This window comes from Hypanus sabinus, chromosome 2 (assembly GCF_030144855.1).
Source record: "Hypanus sabinus isolate sHypSab1 chromosome 2, sHypSab1.hap1, whole genome shotgun sequence".
NCBI classification, from domain to species: domain Eukaryota; kingdom Metazoa; phylum Chordata; class Chondrichthyes; order Myliobatiformes; family Dasyatidae; genus Hypanus; species Hypanus sabinus.
In genome coordinates, this window is record NC_082707.1 from 46,847,232 (window position 1) to 46,868,636 (window position 21,405).

The 21,405-nt window shown below is 39.4% G+C and overlaps 1 long non-coding RNA gene across 5 annotated transcripts in view; it reads left to right on the plus strand.

Annotated features, from left to right (window-relative positions):
• The first annotated feature begins 1,922 nt into the window (after positions 1-1,922).
• The window catches only part of LOC132378540 (uncharacterized), a 47,970-nt gene continuing 28,487 nt past the window's right edge, over positions 1,923-21,405 (plus strand). The window contains exons 1-4 of one of the 5 annotated variants that reach the window (XR_009507093.1): positions 1,923-2,409; positions 11,407-11,500; positions 13,070-13,196; positions 18,216-18,398. This is a non-coding gene — a long non-coding RNA (uncharacterized LOC132378540). The remainder of the gene's footprint in view (positions 2,410-11,406; positions 11,501-13,069; positions 13,197-18,215; positions 18,399-21,405) is intronic. The other 4 variants (XR_009507102.1, XR_009507095.1, XR_009507096.1 and 1 more) reach the window with 4 other exon arrangements.

Here is a 21,405-nt window from a genome sequence, read left to right on the forward strand (position 1 = left end):
ATTTCCCACTGAGTTACAGTAGCTCAGTCAACCTCTGAAAACAGAGCACTAAACTTAATGCAATTGTTATTTGGCTTTAAGACAATAATCGAATGAACCAGAAAATCTCAAATAAAAGCAGAAGGTGCTGGAAACAACAGTTAAGAAGTGTCATTGAAAAGAAAATCAGAGTTAGTACTTGTCAGTTTAGAAGACTGGATTAGTCCAGGGATTGGCAGAGTTTTTCCAACTGTTTCATGGGCAGAGCTTGTTTTGGTCTAATCACATGATGACATTCGGTTGCACAAAGTCTCCCTGTTTAGAATTGGGCAGCTACAGGTTCAAATCTAAAAGTCAAAGTCTTGCTTGGCACACAAGTTGATGGGGGACAGAGTGGCTCCCTGCTAAATGCGAGTTCTGACTCTGTGTTTCATATAGTAGACAAAGGAAATCAATGTCTAAGCTAAATATTCAGCATATTTAAATAAAATTCCCTCTGTTTAGTAACAGTGCCATTGCAAGTCTCAGTTTTAAATTATTTGTTTGTGTTTTGTGTGGTTAATGTACATACCTAGTCTTACTTAATATGTCATGCATTTACCTTCATGGGAAATTTGAGACTATAGGATTATTAAATGTCTTTAAATTTTAGGGAAATTATCAAGGATAATTGTAGCTTTAGTCATTTGAATTGATAAGAAACTAGTGTCAGCCTTGGTGTAGCACTAGATCTCTTGTCCAACACCCAGATGTCAGGGTTCACATTCCTCTCCAAGGACTTCAGCACATGAATCAGACTGGCCTTTCAAAGGAGGACAGAGGTAGCACTGAATGGAAAGTAGCTTGTGTGTAGTCAGAGGCATCCTGCATTGGTGGGGTGGGGGGAGTAACCTGATTCACAACCGAGCTCTTTCTGCCTGCTGCTTTCTGGTGAGGATGCAAAAAAAAATTAGTTCCTTTGGAATTCAGTTTGCAATGACCTTCCTTGTGCAACTGGAGTCATCAAAGAGCAACTTATCTTCTTTCCTGTCTTGGAAGGATCAAAAGTTCATAATCATCTTCATCTTGAACTGTGGAGTAGGTTTAACCTTGTTATGATTATTGTTAAAGAAAGTGGGCTATTAGGATCATGGATTCAGAGTTGTTCACATGGGATAGGCTTTTTTGCACAGTTTGTCCATGCGACCAAGGTGTCTTCCTAAGCTATTCCCAGTTTGTCTGCATTTGGCCCATAACCCTCTAACCCTTTTCTATCCAAGAGTATTTTAAGAGTACAAGATTTAAATGTTGTAATTACACCTGCCCGTACCTTTTCCTCTGGCAGCTATTTCCATATTCCACTGTTTTATGTTCACTGTCGAGGGCCGGGGTGGGGGGGGGGGGCTCTCCTTTTTTACAAACTCAGCTTTCTATATACAGTAACTGATCAAAGTGATCAAACTGACCTAGAGATCAAAGTGCTGATTTTGAGTGAGTTAAATGTACAATCAATATTTTTTGTTTAGCTATATGTTGTAAACAGGAGCCAGTCTTCAGTTCTTAATGTAAATAGCAAACAATACTCGGTCTGAAGTTAAAAGGACAAATTTGCAAAGAAAGAGTACTGTCTATACAGTGCAAACAGATAGCCCATAGCACCTGGGCCGACTTCTCGTGAGATCCAGCGTAAAATAATGGGGTTATATTAACTGGATTTGTTTCAAACCAGACAATGGTGGCCAAGTTATTTAGTTCAAGGAAGTTTGCAGACCAGATTAATGACATCATTTACACATCAAATAGCTGATCTATTAATAGTTGAAAGGTTTGTGCACTCAGGGAGTCAGTTTCACACCATTAATTCTAGATACCTGGGAACTCTGCCTCCAGTAGCTTTTAGACCACATGTGTGGAAAGGTGTTAGGGAAAATATCACGTGTGTGAACTCACCCAAGTGGCAGTAAAACAGTATAAATATAAGAGCCAGGCTTTTTAAGAAATGATTTAGGAACATCAAGAAGAATGACAGAATCATGGGGTGAAATAGAATCCATTCCTCTGCCTTCAATTTTTGTGATGGGTGATTCATTCATCTGCAACTCATTGCTATGTTGTATAGAAATTGTACCTGTGTTTTGGAAGTTCTTTGTTTTAGAAATCGCTTGTCATTTGGAAACCTTTTCATAAGATGGAGATCTTCTGTGGGTTTTAAAATTTTCACTGTCTTGCTTTGCTGTTTATGGACATGTATTAGTAGAACATTCTTCCTGAAGGAAATGTCTTGTATCTTGTCAGATTTGAGGCTTCTTCCTTTTTTTCCTCTTTTGCAGCTTGTCCTGCTCTGTGCACCTACTGCTCGTTGTCCCTGCCCTACTACAGTCCAAAGAGAAAGCCTGCTACTGCACAATGACTGAACAGAAGCCTTGAAATTGAAACAACCTCCAGCACCTGGTGAGTTCCTCCCTTTAGGCTGTAGCAAGACGGAAGTTCTCTGAAAAACGCCAAGCCCTCGTAAAATTGCTACGGCAGCCTGTAGAAATCAATCAGCGGCAAATCTGCGGGTGGCCAAATGATTCCTTTAAGCAGCACGAGAGTGCCTTTTCTGCTGCAGAACATGCCTTTAACTATGCATGCTCTGGAAAGAGTGTTTGTTGGAGCATTTAACTCCAGATATACTGCTTTGAATGTTAAATCAGTGCTAGAAGTTGACTGATAAATTGATTTCCTCTTGCCACATACATCCAGTAGGTGTTTGCTGTGTGGGGGGGCTGACACCTTTGCTAATATGACAAGCCACTTATCTGAACTCGGCTCAGCTGTGAGTTCAGACTACTTGGTCACTAGTGAGGCTGCAGCAGACAACACAAAACTGAATTTTCTGGCTAAATATCCAGAGATTGGTAGATTAGCACTTCCGATTTTTGTCTCTGATTGCAAACCTACTATTTTGCTCTCTCTGTAATTAATGTGCATAGCAGCACTATACCCTTAGTTAAATCCAGTTAGTCAAGAGCAATCAATGTGCACCTCCTCCAAGCCAATTTACTGCATTCTGCGCTCTCAGTGTGGCTTCCCCTGCATCAACAAGACAAAGCGTTTGACTAAATAACCATTTTGCAGATCACCTGCACTCTACCTACAATCACCATTCTGCGTTCCTGGTTGCATGCCATTTCAACTCTTCTCATTGCCACTCAGAACTATATGTTGTTAGCCTTCTCTACTGTGAATTTTCCATTTTCAGGTAACTCCCACTTTTTCTTTCTTCTGATGCACCCAGGTTCTCTCCTCCCACACCTGGTTCCATCTGCCCATTCTTCTTTCCTTGGCTAGTTCCACCAATCAGGTTCCAGCATCTCCCCTTATCACCACCAACTACCATCCCCCCCCCCCACCACCCTCACATCTGGATCCATCTGCTTCTTTTCTTTCTCCCCTTATTCCTCTCAAACAATCATCCAGCACCTCCGATCTCACAACACCACCCCTCCCCCAATCCAACCAGGCTCCCTCTGCCTATCATTATACCCTCCTCCTCCTCATCTGGTTCCACCTAACACTTGCAAGACTCTTACTCACTGCTCCTTCTCCCCTTGATATACTGTCTATCTCCCCGCTACATTCCCAGCACTGTTGCAGGATCTTGGGCCAAAACATTGCTTATTGCTTTGCCTCCACAGGTGATGCTCAACTGCTAAGGGCACCCAGCAGTTTGCCTCTTTGTCTGCAGTCAACTGTTATCTGTGTTTGTACCATTAATAGTATGGGGGAGGAAGAAGAAAAGGCATTTTCTTTTAATGAAAAAGATCAAAACAAGTCTTTCAAGTTTCCTAAGTACAGGAATGATTGAAATGCAATATGCTGTTTGTGGTAACTTCTACTTTACAAAAAGACCACTCGACAACTTGATGGCCAAAAGAGCATCTTTATCTGGGACGGCAAATGATATTTACAATACAGAGGCTTCCAGGTACCTCGTGCTGCCTGGGTGGAGGAACTACATACAATGCATACTGGGAGTAAAGATAGCGGAAGTAAAGACCCTGCCAACCCCGGATCCCACCTCTTGCTACCACAGCTTCCCGATTAATATTAACTTACTTTTAATAATACTCACATTACAACACTATTCAAATAACTTCATGGACAAAGTGCCAGGAGTTTATTAATGAATTGTTGAATTTTCCTTGAGAAGTCCAATCTACGATTTGATGGTAATATGGATGAGATTAAGTGGTATGAACTGTGCCAATTTCTCTGAGAGCATACTTCCAGTACTACAACATTATGAAAAAGTCTAAAATTTGTAGAAGTATTGGAAACAGAATTGAAATTTATTAAATTTTCAATTGTTTTTATCATTGTAGCTTTGTGCCATAAATTTAGATTGTTTTGTATTTATAACTACCATTTTTCACTATCCAATATAACTCCTTGGAATAACTAGATTTAATTTAGTAGGAGTTATTTGGCTCTTTAATCTATGTTGCCATCAGAACCTGATCTTTTCTTTATATTCATTTATCTTTGGCATCATCCTTACAACCAAGTTTGATTTCTCCCATTCCCATCTTATGAAAAATGGAACAGTTCTCTCTGCAACTGAGCCTCTTCGCCTCTGTGTTAGTTCTATTTTTGGCTCCAAGTGGAGGAACATTTCCTGCTGTGTGTGGTTGGCATAATGCTAATGTCATTTATAGAGAGTAAAATCCCAGCTGCAATTCCAGGCAGTAAGCAGTTGATGTAAAGCTCAAACTTGAGCTATCTCTGTATTTTAAGATGAGTGAGACAGGCTATGAATGTAAAGTAGAAAAGTATACTGCCATTTCATGAATGTACCTGGGTAGAAAATATTCCATTACTACTCAAAAACTTCGCTTTCGATTACTGTCAGTATGATTTTATTTTTAAAAACTTAAAGGCGGCTTCTTAAGCTTGTGTCGAGGATGTTACTTGGGAAACTATTTGATGCCCAGATGATGTAAGACTATGACTGAAATATATAGAATGTTTAGTACAGTCATAAAATGGTAAAGACACAAAACACTTGCACAAAGAAAACATCATTGGTGCAAAACGTGAAAATAGAAACTGAATAAGCAAATAAATGTTTTTGATGCTATCTCCGAATAATGTTTGTTTAAACAATTTAGAAAACAGAATAATAGAAAAATCAAATCTAAAGGTACTTAACTTTAAAATATTTTAACACTTCAAATACTCCAATAAAGGTGTAAAATAATGAATCAGAACATACTGTAACTACTATTCTTGAAAAATCCAAATAGCTATAAATATCTCTCCATAACTGTAAATGACAACCTGTTAAATGCACTTGCCCCATACACAACAGAAGGTCTCCAGATCTTCAGATCCCAAAGTAACACATACAAAGTGCTGGAGGAACTCAGCAGGCCAGGAAGCATCTATGGAAAAGAGTAAGCAGTCAACATTTCAGGCTGAGACCCTTCATCAGGGCCTGAAATGTCAACTATTTACTCTTTTCCATAGATGCTGGCTGGCCTGCTGAGTTCCTCCAGCATTTTGTGTGTATTACTAAATGCACATGCCTCATTGTTTTGGGGAGGGATTATAAAACTGAAAAGATTGTCAAGTATAGCAACTGTGTATGAGATGTCATGGTCACAGCAGATGGGAAGAAACCCCTTATGTTGGGAATCTAAAACAGAAGTGGCAAACACTGAATAAGTAACTGAAAAAAGAAATTCCACGTTAATTCTTCAAGGTCAGGACTCAATGAATTGAAAGTGGAAGATGAGCAAGTCCTTTAATTGCCCATTGGCTCTGACATCTACCATCATGAAGTGCTTCAAGAGGCTGGTAATGGTTAACTCCAGCCTCCTAGACACCCACTTCAATTCATGTACCACTGAACCAAGTCTATAGTGAATGCCATCCTGCTGGCCCTACACTCATCTCTGCAGCACTTGATAGTTAAAGCATGTCCTAAGTTAGACTATAATTTATTACAGCTGTTTATAATACGATAATTCCAAGCAATCTTATAGCTAACTCCCAGATCTGGGACTCAGTGTCTTCTTTTGAAACTGGGTCCTAGACAGATTGCAATCAGGAGAGGCAGCAACACCTCTACCATGATTACTCACAAACTGGTGCCCCACAAGGTTGTGATCTCAGCCCCCTACTGTACACCCACGGCTGTGTGGATAGATTCTGCTCTGATTCCATCCACAAGTTTGCAATTGATTCCACCATAGCAGGCCTACATCACTAATGATGATTTGGCGTGCAGGAAGGAAGTAGTGAACCTAGTAAGATGGTGTCATGACAACAATCTTCCCCTAAATGTCATCAAAACAGAGGAACTAGTAACTGGCTCCAGGAAACGGGATAGTACACATGCTCCTTTTTACATCAATGTATTGAGGTTGAGAGCTTCAAGTTCCTGAGAGTGAACATCATCAACAGCCTGTCCTAGACCAAACATTTTGACACCAAGGCCAAGAAAGCTAGTTCCTCAGGAGGATAAAGAAAAATTTTCCATTGGACTTGGAGATAGGAGCAGAATTAGGCCATTCAGCCCCTTGAGTCTGCTCTGCCATTTCATCATGGCTAATCCATTTTCCCTCTCAACACTATACTTCTGCCTTCTCCCCATAACACTTCATGCCCTAGTTAATCAGGAATGTATCAACCTCAGCCTTAAGTACATCCAATGACCTGGCCTCCATAATTTCCTGTGGCAATGAATTCCACAGATTCACCACCCTCTGGCTAAAGAAATTCCTCCTCATCTCTGTTCTAAATGGACATCCCTGTACTCTGAGGCTGTACCCTCTGATCCTCAACTCCCAAGTAGAGGAAACATCCTCTCCATATCCACTATATCTAAACCAGGGATTCCCACTCAGGGACCCATGGAGCCCCTTGCTTAATGGGTATTGGTCTATGGCATGAAAAGGTTGGGAAACCCAGATCAAGACATTTCAACATTCAAAGAGGTTTCAATGAGAACCCCCTTCTTTCTTCTAAATTCCAGTGAATATAGGCCCAGACCCATCAAACGCTCCTCATACGTTAACCCTTTCATTCCCGTAATCATTCTTGTGACCTCTGAACCCTCTCCAATGGCAACACGACATTCTTAGATATGGGGCCCAAAACTGCTTACAGTACTCCAAGTGAGGCCTCACTAGTGCCTTGCAAAGTCTCAGCATCTTTGTATCATGTATGAACTTGGCCACAAAGCCATCAATTCTGTCATTCAAACTATTGACATATAACATAAAAGGTGGTCTCAGGACTACCCCTGCAAAGCACCAGTAGTCATCAACAGCTAACCAGAAAAGGCTCCTTTTATTCCCACTCTTTGCCTTCTTCGAATCAGCCAATCCTCTACCCATGCTAGCATCTTTCCTGTAATACCATGGGCTCTTATCTTGCTTAGCAGCTTCATGTGCCACCTTCTGAAAATCCAAGTACACAATATCCACTGGTTCTCCTTTGTCCTTCTTGCTTGTTATTTCCTCAAAAAAATTCCAACAGATTTTTTTTTCAGGCAAAATTTTCCCTTGAGGAAACAATGCTGGCTTTGGTCTACTTTATCAAGTGACTCCAATTACCCTTAGACCTTGCCCTTAACAATCAACTCCAACACCATCCCAACCACTGAAGCTAGGCTTACTGGTCTATAATTTCACTTCTTCTGCCTCTCTCCCTTCTTGAAGAGTGGAGTGAAATTTGCTATTTTCCAGTCCTCTGCATCCATGCCAGAACCCAGTGATTCTTGAAAGATCATCACTGATGCCTCCACAATCTCCCCAGCAACCTCATTCAGAACCATGCATCTGGTCTGGGTGACTTACCCACCTTCAAACCTTTCAACTTCCCAAGCACCCTCTCCCTAGTAATCAGAGAAGTAATGTGCTAAACCATAATGGACATTTTTCAAAAACTTCACTAACATGAGAGAATATTTAGTCCAGGGATCATCTGAGGAACTTTTCAAACTAACCTGACATTTCAAACTTCTCCAAAGATCGAGCAGAAGGGCTCAGGAACCTCCAGACATATTAGTTCTGTGCAAAAGGAACATGGGAAATGTTAAGCAAGTCAGTCAGCATATGTGGAGAGAGAAACTGTTGGGACTTGAGGCTGTTGACTTTTCATACCTGAAAGAAAAAGTACAGTTGGCCCTCCTTATCCGTAGGGGATTGGTTCCGAGAACCCCTGCAGATACCAAAAAATGCAGATGCTCAAGTACCTTATTTAACCTGTCTCAGTGCAGTGGTCTTTAGGACCCAGCAGAACCCCAGATATCATTTAACATTTCTCAGTGCTGTGGACATTAGGACTGGGCAGTGCAGCTCTGAACCTGCAGTATTTCTGTTCATGAAAATAATCACGATTGAAAATAAGGTGGAGGTAATAAAGTGATCGGAAAGTGAAATGCCATCAGTCATTGGAAAAGCATTAGGCTACAGTTGGTCAATGATCGGAACAATTTGAATGGAGCATGTGAAAGGCCCTGCCCTGACGAAAGCTACAATTATTACTAAGCAATGCAGTGGGGGTAATTATTGAAATATGTATGTTTCTTAAGTGTTTTATATGCATAGAAAGGTAAAATATGTACTATATACTAAGAAAAACGTTTGACTAACTGACGCTAAATAATACTGAAGGTACCTGTTCCGACTTAAAGATGGACTCAGGAACGGAACTCATTCATAACCCGGGGACTGCCTGTACTTTTAAGTCATTTCTAGATTACTTATAATGCCTAATACAATGTAAATGATATGTAAATTGTTGTTATACTGTTTTGTTTGGGGAATAATGACAAGAAAAAAATAGTCTATACATGCTCAAATACCGAGTGCTGGAAGAGCACTTCCGGGTTTTCCTAATCCACGGTTGGTTGAATCCACATGCGGAATCCACGAATAAGGAGGGCCAACTGTAATGTTTGAAAATAGCTAACTTTGTGCAGTGAGACAAAGTTCAAGATCTGTTGCATTGCAATGCATCTTGTTCAAGTACATTATCAAAGAATGTATAAATTATACAACCTGTGAGTAAGCAAATCTCAAAGTTGTATAACTCAACATTCTTTGATAATAAATGTACATGAACAATGAATTCACAAGGAAAATCAGCAGATCTGCTAAGTAGCATCAACTGTCTTTTTTCCCTTCCTAATGGTATGTGCTCATTGAATTTATTAGTCCAGACCTGCACTGAAATTGGCAAATATTCACATTAAACATTTCTGTGTGAAAACAAGTACAGCACACCGAAGAACAAGTTACTCATCTGCTAAAGAAGCAACGCTCTTGATCCTGTGACGTGGTACCGTAGCAGTTACCGTGACACTGTTACAGCTCAGTTTTGGGGTTCACAGTTCAATTCCAGCATCCTCTGTATGGAGTCTCTGTACGTCCTCCCCATGGGTTTTCCCTGATGCTCTGATTTCTTCCCACAATCCAAAGACATACCGGCTACGTTAATTGGTCATTGCAAATTGTCCTGTGGTTGGGTTAGGGTTAAATTGGGGTTGTCGGGGATGCTGGGGCAGCACAGCTCAAAGGGTGAGAAGGGCCTACAATGCGTGGTATCACTAAATAAACATGAAAAAAATCAAGATTGTCCAAAACAAGAAAATCTTCATGATAATCACAAGAAGTCGTAGGATGCCATTTTAGTCATTAATATGTCATAGTATTTTATACAATTATTTTTAAGTTAAATAATTATTTCTAAGCATAATACTACCTTCAAGTTCAAACGTGACAATCAGACATATCCTTTAAAGTTTAACAACAAATTATACAATGGTTATGTTATAATTCAACATTTCAATATTCAGCTATACATCTAAACCAAAAAGCAATTTTAACACTGTAGGCCTAAAGCAATCGAAATTCTGGTCTCTCCCGCATATTTTTTCGTTGACAAATGCTCAGGTTGTATTATCCTTCCAGTTTCCTTTTGTGCTGCAAAATGACCTCGACGCTTATCTGCTTCTCAAATTACAGAGACGTGGGCGAAACACGTGCTGCCCATCTGCAAACAGACTTCAAAGCATTAACCACAATGACAAAGCTATGTATGAAAAATCAGCCACAATTACTTTCACCTCAAGGAAGTACAATTTCTGCTTGAAACTCGCAACATTTTTCAGCCTCTCAAGTACAACTCTGAATCTGGGGTTAAACCATAGTTTTTAGTCTCCTCAGAAGAATATGAAGTCAACAAGAATTTGTTCATGTTCTAATTTGACTAGATAAAGAATTTACACTTTCAATGTGCCTTTCTCAATCTCAAGCAATGCTGTAAACCAATTAGATTGACAATATTTTTGTAGTGTAGGAAAGTTGTGTAGAACAAGATCTTATAAATTAACACTGTAACATGCCAGATAATCTGTTTTGCTAATGTTCATCTTTTTACTTGACTGAATTTTAGTTGAACTACCTTTGCATAAAATCCTCTACTTGTAATCAGGGATTTATCTGATACCTTGAGGTTTTATTTATTTGTACTGCCCTTGAAAAGCCAGAATAGACCTGAAATCTCTGTGAATCAAAATCACAATATCAGACCTCTGTGTCATTTCTAGCTTTCTGAGTCAGTTCCTACTCAGAAGCTCCACGCTAATTCATTTACTAAATTATTTGCTACAATATCTTCCAGACTTGATACAGAGCTCTGTCATGATACATCTTAGCACCACACTCCCATTTTCAAGGTGATCCATTTCATTGCATTGCTTCGGGCATTGACAAATTATTTCAGAACTTAAATTCTACTGTTCTGTGTTTGTTTTTTCATCACTCAATCCAAGAATGCCAATTTATCAAAGTCAGCTATTCTGCATATTGGTAGATAACACAAGTGTACGTCTAGACAGTGGGCTAGACATGCTGGGAGGGTTCAAAATTCAGGACTGCTTAAACTCTTCATAGGAAGGGATGAATCAATTTAAGGGGAGGAGCAATTGCTGCCATGAGCAAAGAATGTAGACAAGCTTTGAACTTTACTGGGGCTGGTATTGAATTGTAGCTGTCAGAAACTGGGGAGAGAAGGAACAGTATTGTTGGAGTCAGTGAGAGAAAAACAGTGAATGCAGCTGCGCGTGTCCAGAAAAAGTGACTCTGCACTTGAGTGGACCCTTCATGCATTGAAAGAAACTTACTGATCCTGCACAACCGGCAAGCACAGACAAGTTGCCAGACAAAATCCAGCTTATTAGAGGTGGATTGTCCCTACCTCAGAATCAATATAGTATCACTGGCATATGTCATGAAATTTGTTGACTTTGCAGCAGTACATTGCAATACATAATCATAATGAGAAAAACTGAACAACAGTAAGTATAGTTTAATAGTTAAATTAAATAAGTAGTGCAAAAATAGAAATGAAAGAAATCATGAATTAATGTTCATGGGTTCAATATCCTTTCAGAAAGCGGATGGCTAAAGGGAAGATGTTCCTGAATCATTGAGTGTGAGCCTTCAGGCTTCTGTACCTCCTTCCTGATGGTAGAAATGAGAACAAGGTATGACCTGGGTGCTGGGGGTCCTCAATAATGGACGCTGCCTTTTTGAGGCATTGCTCCTTGAAGATATCCATGAGGTATATTAGTAACTGCATAATGTACGGTAGTCAGCTTTCAAAATCCAGTTTCATTTGCTTCACTATCATATGCATTTACTGTTTAGTGATGGAGGATTCCTCTTTCTTCATCCTTCAAAATATAACAACACTCCTTAATAAAAAAATCAGAACTGATGAAAATCTGTGACCTGATATGCTCTCACAGCTCATATCGTCTGACTTGCTGCATATCCACAGAATTTACTATTTTGTTTAAAACTTGTGTCTTTGTTGAGTTTTCCTTATTCCCCCGAACCAGCAGACATAGCAGACATAGTGACCATATTTTCCCTTTAATAGCACCCAGTACACAGTATTGTAAACTGCTTTTACCCCATAATATATAGCTAGACAAATATGTCACTGTCTCAGCTCATTGTCTACTTATTCCTAAAGGGGGGAAGTTACTTCTCATGCCACCTTGAATATAGACTGCCAGCACAGGTGTACATGTGATGCATTTATATTATTTCTAATAACGCTAACCTTTGTTCAGGTCACCTTGAAACATGATTAACTTCCACAGTTTGTCTTGAACCATCTAATCATGGGTATTTTTGGATGGTTTTCCATTCAGCAGAGCTGTCAATTACTGTATGACATGGGAAAGTGGTTACTGTGCAGAATCCGACTGAAGTAGTAACAAGGAGACCTAAACCAAATTCATACATTATCCTATATTGCAATAGATGGCCATGACAGAGGATGTTACATAAATTCAGAGTTCAAGTGAAGCTAATTTTTGTGTGTTTTTCTGATGTCAACCAATGCTAAAATTTGACAAATTTACAGTCAATGTTTCAGATAATTTAATAAATTTTAATGATCATTACCCATGATTGTTCCATGAAAGAGAGTAGGCTCCCTTTCTTTGATTGCCACATTGAATATTTAAACAAAATTAAAATTCTAAGTAACACAATTGTCAAAAGTAAGCCTTATGTAAGATTTTTGCTGCTGGGAAGATCATGTTAAGCTCATCTCTCTCAAGGTTTTTCTCTACCTGTTACAAGCAAACATGTGGCTTTGATTACTTAAAACATTCAATAACTAAATTCTCAATAAGGCAGCATCTGTTGTTAAGGATCCCCCTCACCTGGGACACACCCTCTTCTCATTGCAACCATCAAGGTGATGGTACAGGAGCCTGAAGAGACATGCTCAATGTTTTAGGAACAGCTTCTTCCCCTCTGCAATCCAACTTCTGAAAGGACAATGAACCTGTGTACATGGTCTCATTATTGTTTGTTTTTCTTTTATTTGCTCTCTTTTTGCACTTCTAATTTATATATAGTAACATTTATAGTAGTGTAATTTATTATGTACTGCATTATACTGCTGCCTCAAAACAACAAATTTCATGATATGTGCCAGTGATATTAAACTTGACTCTGATTCCCTTCATTAGAGAAAATACTATATTTTCTACTCTTTTCACATAACCCATTCTAACTTGTTGCTTTCTTCCTAGTTTTGTTCAACACAAGGGTGCATGACTTGTTTGCAGAGGGAGGCCAATAGATGGTAAAGAGGAGGAGGCTTCTTTGACTGCGCAAATTGATGCCTAGAGGGTCTCAGGTCACTATTAAGAACCTCAAGTAAGTATGTCAACATGAGACTGTGGCTTGTATACTGTGAGTGACAATCTCCTGAGATTTGCTTCTTAACAAGAAGCTAAGAAAACAGATAAATCTGACAGAAGCAACCTAGATACTGAATTGTTCTGGACGTTTGTGATGAAGACACTTCCAGAATGGTTCAATGCCTAAGTGCTGTCAGATTTGCCCGTTTTGCTGTTTCAATACAACTGAAGTGATTTGTTGCCCATTTCAGAGGTATTTAAGAATAAACCACATTGCTGTGGGTCTGGATCACACTTTGTTCAGACAGCCAAGGGAATAAGACCATTAGACATAGGAGCAGAATTAGGCCATTCGGTCCATCCAGTGAGCTGCACCATTCCATCATGGCTGATTTATTATCCCCCTCAACCCCATTCTCATGCCTTCTCACCATAATCTTACTAATCAAGAACCTATAAATCTCCACGTTAAATATCCTCAATGATTGAGAATGTCTGTGCCAGTGATGTAATGGCATCCACACCAGACTTCTGAGTGAGAGGTCCTGGGTTCGAATTCGGCTGGGTTCCACCTGTGCTGGGTTGAGCATCCAGCTAGCAACTCAGCCTTGTAAAACAGACATATGCTAAAGAAACAGCAAGATTACTGCCTGATGTGCCAAGTGAGGTATAGGGAGGAACTTTAATGAAAGAGAGTTGATCTCATTGAAATATTCAAACTTTTTTTTTAAAAGAAGGATTAACAGGTATAGGAAGATGCTTTTACTAGAAAAGCAGTTTAAAAGGATGGGTCACAGTCAGAAAATAAGGGGTTAGCCACCTAGTATTTAGATGAGTAAAAATATCTTTTGCCAGAGGGTAATAGATCTCTGGAACTCATTCGCTCAGAGTGATGAGTCAGAGATTGCATTCAGTACAGAGCACAGATTTCTAGGGATTTTAAGAATCAAGAGTGATGTTTAAAAAATACTGGTGCTGAGGTAAAAGATTAGGCATGGTCTTGTTGAATGACTTAGCAAGTGTGAGGGCAAAATGTCTTTTATTTCTTAAGCAACAGACACAAAATGCTGGAGGAACTCAGCAGGTCAGGTAACATCTAGAGAAATGAATAAATAGTCGATGTTTCAGGCTGAGTCCTTTCTTCAGGACTGGAAAGGAAAGGGGAAGAGAACAGAATGAAAAGGTGGGGATAAGGGAAGGAGGATAGCCAGAAGGTGATAGGTAAAAGCGGGTCTGTAGGAAATGTAAAGGACTGGAGAGGAAGGAATCTGTTTGGAGAATGGACCATGGAAGAAAGGGAAGGAGGAAGGGATCTAGGAGAAGGTGAGAGGCAGGTGGAAAGAGGCAAGAGATTAGAATGGGGAATAGAAGAGGGGAGGGGGAGGGATTTTTCCCCCAGGAGAAATAGATATTCATGCCATCAGGTTGGAGGCTACTCAGACTGAATGAGGTGCTGCTCCTCCACCTTGAAGGAGACCTCATCGTGGCACAAGGGGCTGCCACGGACCAACATGTCAGAACGGGAATGGCAATCAGAATTAAAATGTTCGGCAACTGGCAAGTTCTGCTTTTAGCAGATTTAGCGGAGGTGCTTGATGATGCGGACAACCAATTTATGACGGGTCTCACCAATGCAGAGAAGGCTGCCTCGGGAGCACCAGACACAATTGACAACCCCTGCAGATGTTTACTCTTTTCCATTGATGCTGCCTAACCAGCTGAGTTCCTCCAGTATTTTGTGTGTTTTCTAGCATCTGCAGACTTGCTCGTGTTTCTTATATCGGTCTATGTTGCTCCATTGCTTGTTATATTTAACATGCACATACTTATTTTGGTCAAATCTCTAAGTCATAAACTTTTACAAGAAGGCTAAAATATTGCAAAATTGAACTTTTCAGATGCATCTCAATCAATGAATTCTTGTGTTCAAGTGTGAAATATTTTATAAATATACAAATGTGTGAAAATGATTTGAGAAGCCAATTGATGTAAAATGTCTACTTGCAAAGTTCAGGCTGCTGGTAAAATCCAGTTAGGCTATGTTTGGGAGCATAGAAAATGGGGAAGAAAAACGGCAAAGCATGTACAATTGATGAAGAGTCCCATGAAAGAAGTGGGCTGGCCAATGAATAAACATTCAGTTTACCAGTAACGGTGTTTATATTGGAGTGAATAACTTTCAAGAGTACATGCATAGAGTTCAGATACAAAAAAATCCTTCTTTGTCATGGGGGAGTGACTCACTATTTAAAGTTAAGGTGAGGACACATGAAGGGCAGATGGAACCTGCTTTTGCAATGAAAGACTTTTTTATGCTATTTATGATAATCAGTGGGAATGTTCCTCATCCATTTCAGATGATTCGGTAATGAGGTTGCACAGAATGTGCTTGCATTGTTCTGGAGAGACCATTAAAACTCCCACTTGCAACGTTAGCAGCCCCTCTCTTTACACAGAGGCCTTGGAAAGTTTAAAGCAACAATAAAGTGAGAGTATCTTCAAACACACTGAGGAACGCCTTTGTTTTCTGCCTTTTGAACCTTTTCAAAACCCCATTTTGAAGGGTGTTTTCGTTCTGTTTCTCAGCATTACTGAACTCAAAACTCCCTGTTGTTTAGTAACACACAGAATGTGAACCCAATTGTCTGAGTTATCACGCTCCATATGGTCTGTGTATGTAGGTATATGTTTCTCTGTTAGGTCCAAGCTTAATCCAGATAAATAAGATGTGTTCTACATGTTACTCAGCCAATAAACATCACTGATCAGTGTTTCAACTAAACCACAACATGTGCATTTTGAAGTGGCACTGCATAGACTTTACAACCATGAATTGAAAAAGAAAACAAAGGCAAATTAATTAACTGCTTCACTTATTGATTTATTTCACCAACCTGCAATAAGATATTATTTTATGGTTGCAGGTGGATAGAGTAGCAAAGCTGGATGATGCTTATTCATTTATTTCATAGGCACTAATGATTAAAATAACAGTAAAGGTACCCAGATTTTCCTGTTAAATATTTCCTTGAGAAAATTGGATCAAATATGCTTTTTAATAAATCCTATAATTATCATGCAAAATGTTACCAAAACCACCCCACAACACATTTCAAAATGGATCATCAAGTAATGTAAGGGCAGTGTGAATACTCGTATAAATATGTAATGTCTACAACTTATGATGACTATTATTCTTGATTTCACTTAATAATTTGCATGTTGCAATTGACAACAATGAGGGCAACACAAGTAGATAAAACTCCACAATGGCCATTGGAACATGGTTTATGTAGCAGCTTTCAACATGCTGGAGCATTTTAAAGCCGATGAAAAGCTTTTGAAGTGTAGTCTGTCATCAGAAATAAAGCAGCCCATTTATGTACAGTCAACTCCAACAAAGACAATGTGATAATCATCGGATTTGTTTCCTATTGATGTTAATTAGAATATAAACATTAGCCAGAAGTTTATGAATAATAATTCTTCAAAATAATGGCATGGGAACTCTGGGAGAACAGACAAAGGACTGGTTTATTAATTTGTTCAAGAAAGCTGCTCATCCTGCAAACCTGTACCTGGTAGAACTACAAAGCATCATCTTAGACTTTTGCCCTATAGTTATGAAAATGAGACTTCACCCCTAACTTTTTAAACTCAGAGTTATAGAAGCTACAGCTGAATTCTGTACCACTAATTATCAGCAATATCTAGAACAAACAGAGTTAATACTTAGTGAGAAATTAGATCAATTATGACTTTAGCAGAACTTTGTAGAATTTTTTGTAAAGCACCCATGCATGTGACATCCATTTCCTTTTTGTTTATCATCCCTTTCAGCTTCAAGTCCAAACAAAGCCAAAGAAAATGTAAAAACAGCAAAATTAATCCACTAGCTCTCAATCAACTGTGTTTTTCTTCCCTATTAGCAAAAAAAAACATTTAACTTGGTTTCTTTTAATTCTAGACAAAATCATGCTAAAATAACCCAGTCAACAGTTCTCAGAAAAGGTACAGAGGTAATATTCACTATTCCAGGTAGCTTTCCTTGTGGAGCTAACAGCAACATTGTTCCTGGCTTCCTGTGTCCTTGCACATCATTGGAGCTCCATCAGCAACCAGCCAACAACTGCTTGATTTTCCACCAACTGCCAGCCATTTCCTGGATGAATTCCTGTTGTTGGAATGGGAAATTGGCAATCTACACAGTAACAAGGTTGCCTTACTTTTCAGCAAGGTGGACAGACAATGATAGGAAGTTAATTTGATTTTTGGAAGCCCATTATGAGTTCAAATCAACCTTAAACATTTTCAGGATGTCTGCTTGGTATAATGGAATAATATCATGTTGGCTTAATTAGAAATCTATGACACAAAACATATTTAAAGTATCACACATTGCTGATCTCAAAGAGATTGAGAACAAAGATATTAGAAATAAATTCTAATCCTGATTAAATTAGTTATCGGGAAACAGATCAATGGTGAGGAATAATGTTGGTCAATGAAAAAAGTTTACATTGGTGCATGTACATTAAGTGAATCATTAATAAAAGGCAGAGAAAAATTTAATAGTACAGGCGACCCTCACATTATGGCCATTTGGGTAATGAAAATTCATCCTTGCAGAATTCACAGATCTCCGCTAAAACTATTGAAATACAGATTTAAATTAATTTCTGCAGATTTACGTGGAAACAAAAGTGAGTAAATAAACAGAAAATTAATTTTATCAACATTTCTTGACACATGCATGATAGGAAATTAAGATACTGGCTGTGATCATAGAATAAGCAGAAGATCCTAAATGAGTTCTTATATAATGCAGGAGACAGAAAGTGCCAAAAGAGGTGGTTTCCTAGGAATATTTTTTGGAATATGGCTTTCATGGACAGCTGTCCATTGCCCAAAGGCAAGAAAGATGGAAGCAAAGAATTCAGTGACCGCATACTACAGATAAACTACTTAAAGCTCTAATGAATTTTACATGATAGGGAAGTTTGTCTCAGTGCTAAGCCAGTTTTTTGTGTGACAGAAAGAAGACTTCTAAAGCAAGCTGATTTCATGCCTGAGGTACGCTCAGCCCCAATGGGTCCTATTTGGTTAGAGGAGACATAGGCCATCCTGGATTTTATGGACTTATGGATGCTATACTTGTCACATTCTGCCAGTGGTACTGGGCAAAACATGACCTGCCAGAATCTGCAAATTGTTTAATGTAAGTGGTTCACATCCTTTATAAAGTTAACTTATGGTATAACATGTTGCTGACTAGATACATGATTATTGCTCATTCCTAATTACCTTTGCCTTCTTCAGCTGGTGCTGTTCAAATGGTATTCTTTGGTAATTAATTGAATTGACTGACTTTATTTCTTACATTCTTCGCATATATGAGGAGTAAACGTTTTTATGTTACGTCTCCATCTATATGTGCAATCATAGTAATTTATAATAATTTATAATAAATAGAACAGTCAATGTAACATAGAAATACACTCAAATCAGTGTGAATTAATCAGTCTGATGGCCTGGTGGAAGAAGCTGTCCCAGAGCCTGTTGGTCCTGGAATAGATTGTGGTTGGGATATTTCAGGTCCCCAGTGATTCTTCAGGCCCTCTTTTCACAACTGTCTTTGTAAATGTCCTGAATCATGAGAAATTCACAACTACAGATGCACTGGGTTGTTGGCATCACTCTCTGCAGAATCCTTCAATTAAGGGAAGTACAGTTCCCATACCAGGCAGTGATGTAGCCAGTCAGGATGCAATCAACTGTGCCCTTGTAGAAAGTTCTTAGGATTTGGGGGCTCATACCAAACTTCCTCAACTGTCTGAGGTGAAAGAGGCACAGTTTGCCTTTTTCACCACCCAGCTGGTATGTCCAGACCACGTGAGGTCCTCGGTGATGTGGATGTCAAGGAACTTAAAACTGTTCACCCTCTCAACCCCAGATCCATTGATGTCAATAGAGGTTAGCCTGTCTCCATTTCTCCTGTAATCCACAAGCAGCTCCTTTGTTTTTGCAACATTGAGGGAGAGGTTGTTTTCTTGATACCACTGTGTCAGAGTGATGACTTCTTCCCTGTAGGCCACTTTGTTTTTGTTTGAGATTAGGCCGATTAATGTAGTGTCATCGGCAAATTTAATTAGCAGATTAGAGCTGTTGGTGGCAACACAGTCATGGGTATACAGGGAGTAGAGGAGGAGACATAGTACACAGCCCTGAGGGGCTTCTGTGTTGAGAGTCAGAGGAGTGGAGGTGGGGGAGCCCACTCTTGCCACCTGCTGGCGATCTGACAGGAGGTCCAGGATCCAGATGCACAAGGCAGGGTCATGGCCAAGGTCTCTGAGCTTCTTCAGTATCAGGTGCCAGCATGATGAACAACAGGTGACATCATTCTAAGCCAGGCTATGACTGATGTGCAAGGGATGGAATTTTCTGGTGGTGTCCTTCTCATGCCCTTATGTCTTTAAGCATAGAAGACAGGTTTGGGAGGTGCTGTCAAATGTTGGAAACCACTGGCTTTTTTTAAATAATATTTTTTGTAAGACTTGTACTTTTTAACAAACTCATGTATTTTTCACACACACACCAACAGAAAGCAGTATAGCAACTAAACTAATGATTTATCTCCTTTCTCATTTTTCATTGGCTAAGTATCAGCACATTACCCACGTGATGTAATTGTTTTAATTATGTAGCCTATTAACTAGTTTATCTTATTTGCAGAAGCAGTTTACCAGGATGCTGCCTGGTTTAGAGGGCATATGCTGGCTGGCCTGGGGTGGGACGAGAACTCAGTTGGTGCATGTGTGAAAATGGTTTGGAACTTGTTGAGGGAAAGAGAGTGGGGAAGGAGTGGAAATTGCTGGGAGGGGGTTGCCTGGGTCTGGTAATGGCAGACAAGGTGAGAGGAGGGGCTGAGGGAAAGAGAGTGGGGAAGGAGCGGGATAGGGATTTGGGATCAGAGGTAGGCAGCTGGAAAGAAATGGATTATTGTGAAGGGAGAAATAAAGGGAATAAGGAGATAGTGAGGGGATGGATGAATGAAAACCGAGACAAAGGGAATAAAAGAATAAGAAATGACAATGGAGAGAGTTCTGAAAGTGAGGAAGATGAACAAGTTCTGAGAGGAGGTGTTGTCATAATTAGGTTTAATGAGAAGGCGCAAGGACACATGAAAAAAATTAACCTGTTTGTGCTAACAACAACTCTGGCAAATAAGATAGGGGAAATAGTATTTGCAAAAGTCCTTAATGATGGCAATCTATTGGTAAGATGTGCAAATGAGGAACAACTTGAGAAAGTAGTCAAGCTAAAAGAGATAGGAAAACGCAAGGTGGAATATACAGGGAGGGTGGGAGCACGAAACGATGGTTGTAAAGGAGTGATCACAGGTGTACCAATAAGTATCAACCTGGAGGAGTTAAAGAGGAATATCAAAGGGGAAAAAGTAATTAATGTTCTAAGACTGAAAACAACAAAGGAGGGAATGAGAAAGGAAAGTGAAACAGTATTGATTGAATTTGAAGAAAGTGTTCCTGGGTTTCATGAGTTACCCAGTAAGGGTATATGTGTCAAAGCCATTGAGGTGCTATAGTTGTCAAAGGTTTGGTCACAAAGCTAAAAACTGTAAAAGGCAGAGGAGATGTGCTAGATGTGGGGATGACCATGAATATGGAAAGTGCGGAACAGGAGTGCAACCAAAATGCTGTAATTGTGGAGGAGCTCATAATGTGGCGTATAGTGGGTATGAGGCTATGAGACGGGAGAATAAAGTTGAAGAAATAAGAGTGAAAAGAAAGATCACTTATGCAGAAACTGTAAGAATGTCAAGAGAACAGAACAATGTTCCTAATGACCAGAGAGCAATAGGGATGTGAGAGATGCAGTGAAGAGTAAATGATAGGATTTATGTGGAAAAAAAAGCTCTAGTAACATTCATTGCAGGAGTCATTAATAGTATGGCAGAGGTAAAGTCAAAAAGTGACAAAATTCAGCTGGTGGTCAAAGCAGCAATGAACCATTTAGGGTTAGTAGGACTGACATGGGAAGAAGTGAGGGAGAACCTCACTAATCAGTCAAACCAGGAAGTGTCATAGGTTGGTTAGTACTCATTATGGTGATTCTTTTGCAATGGAATGCAAGGAGTTTATTGGCCAATGGCCAGGAATTTAAGGAATTTATTAAGGAAATGGTTGTAAAACTGGATGTAGTGTGTA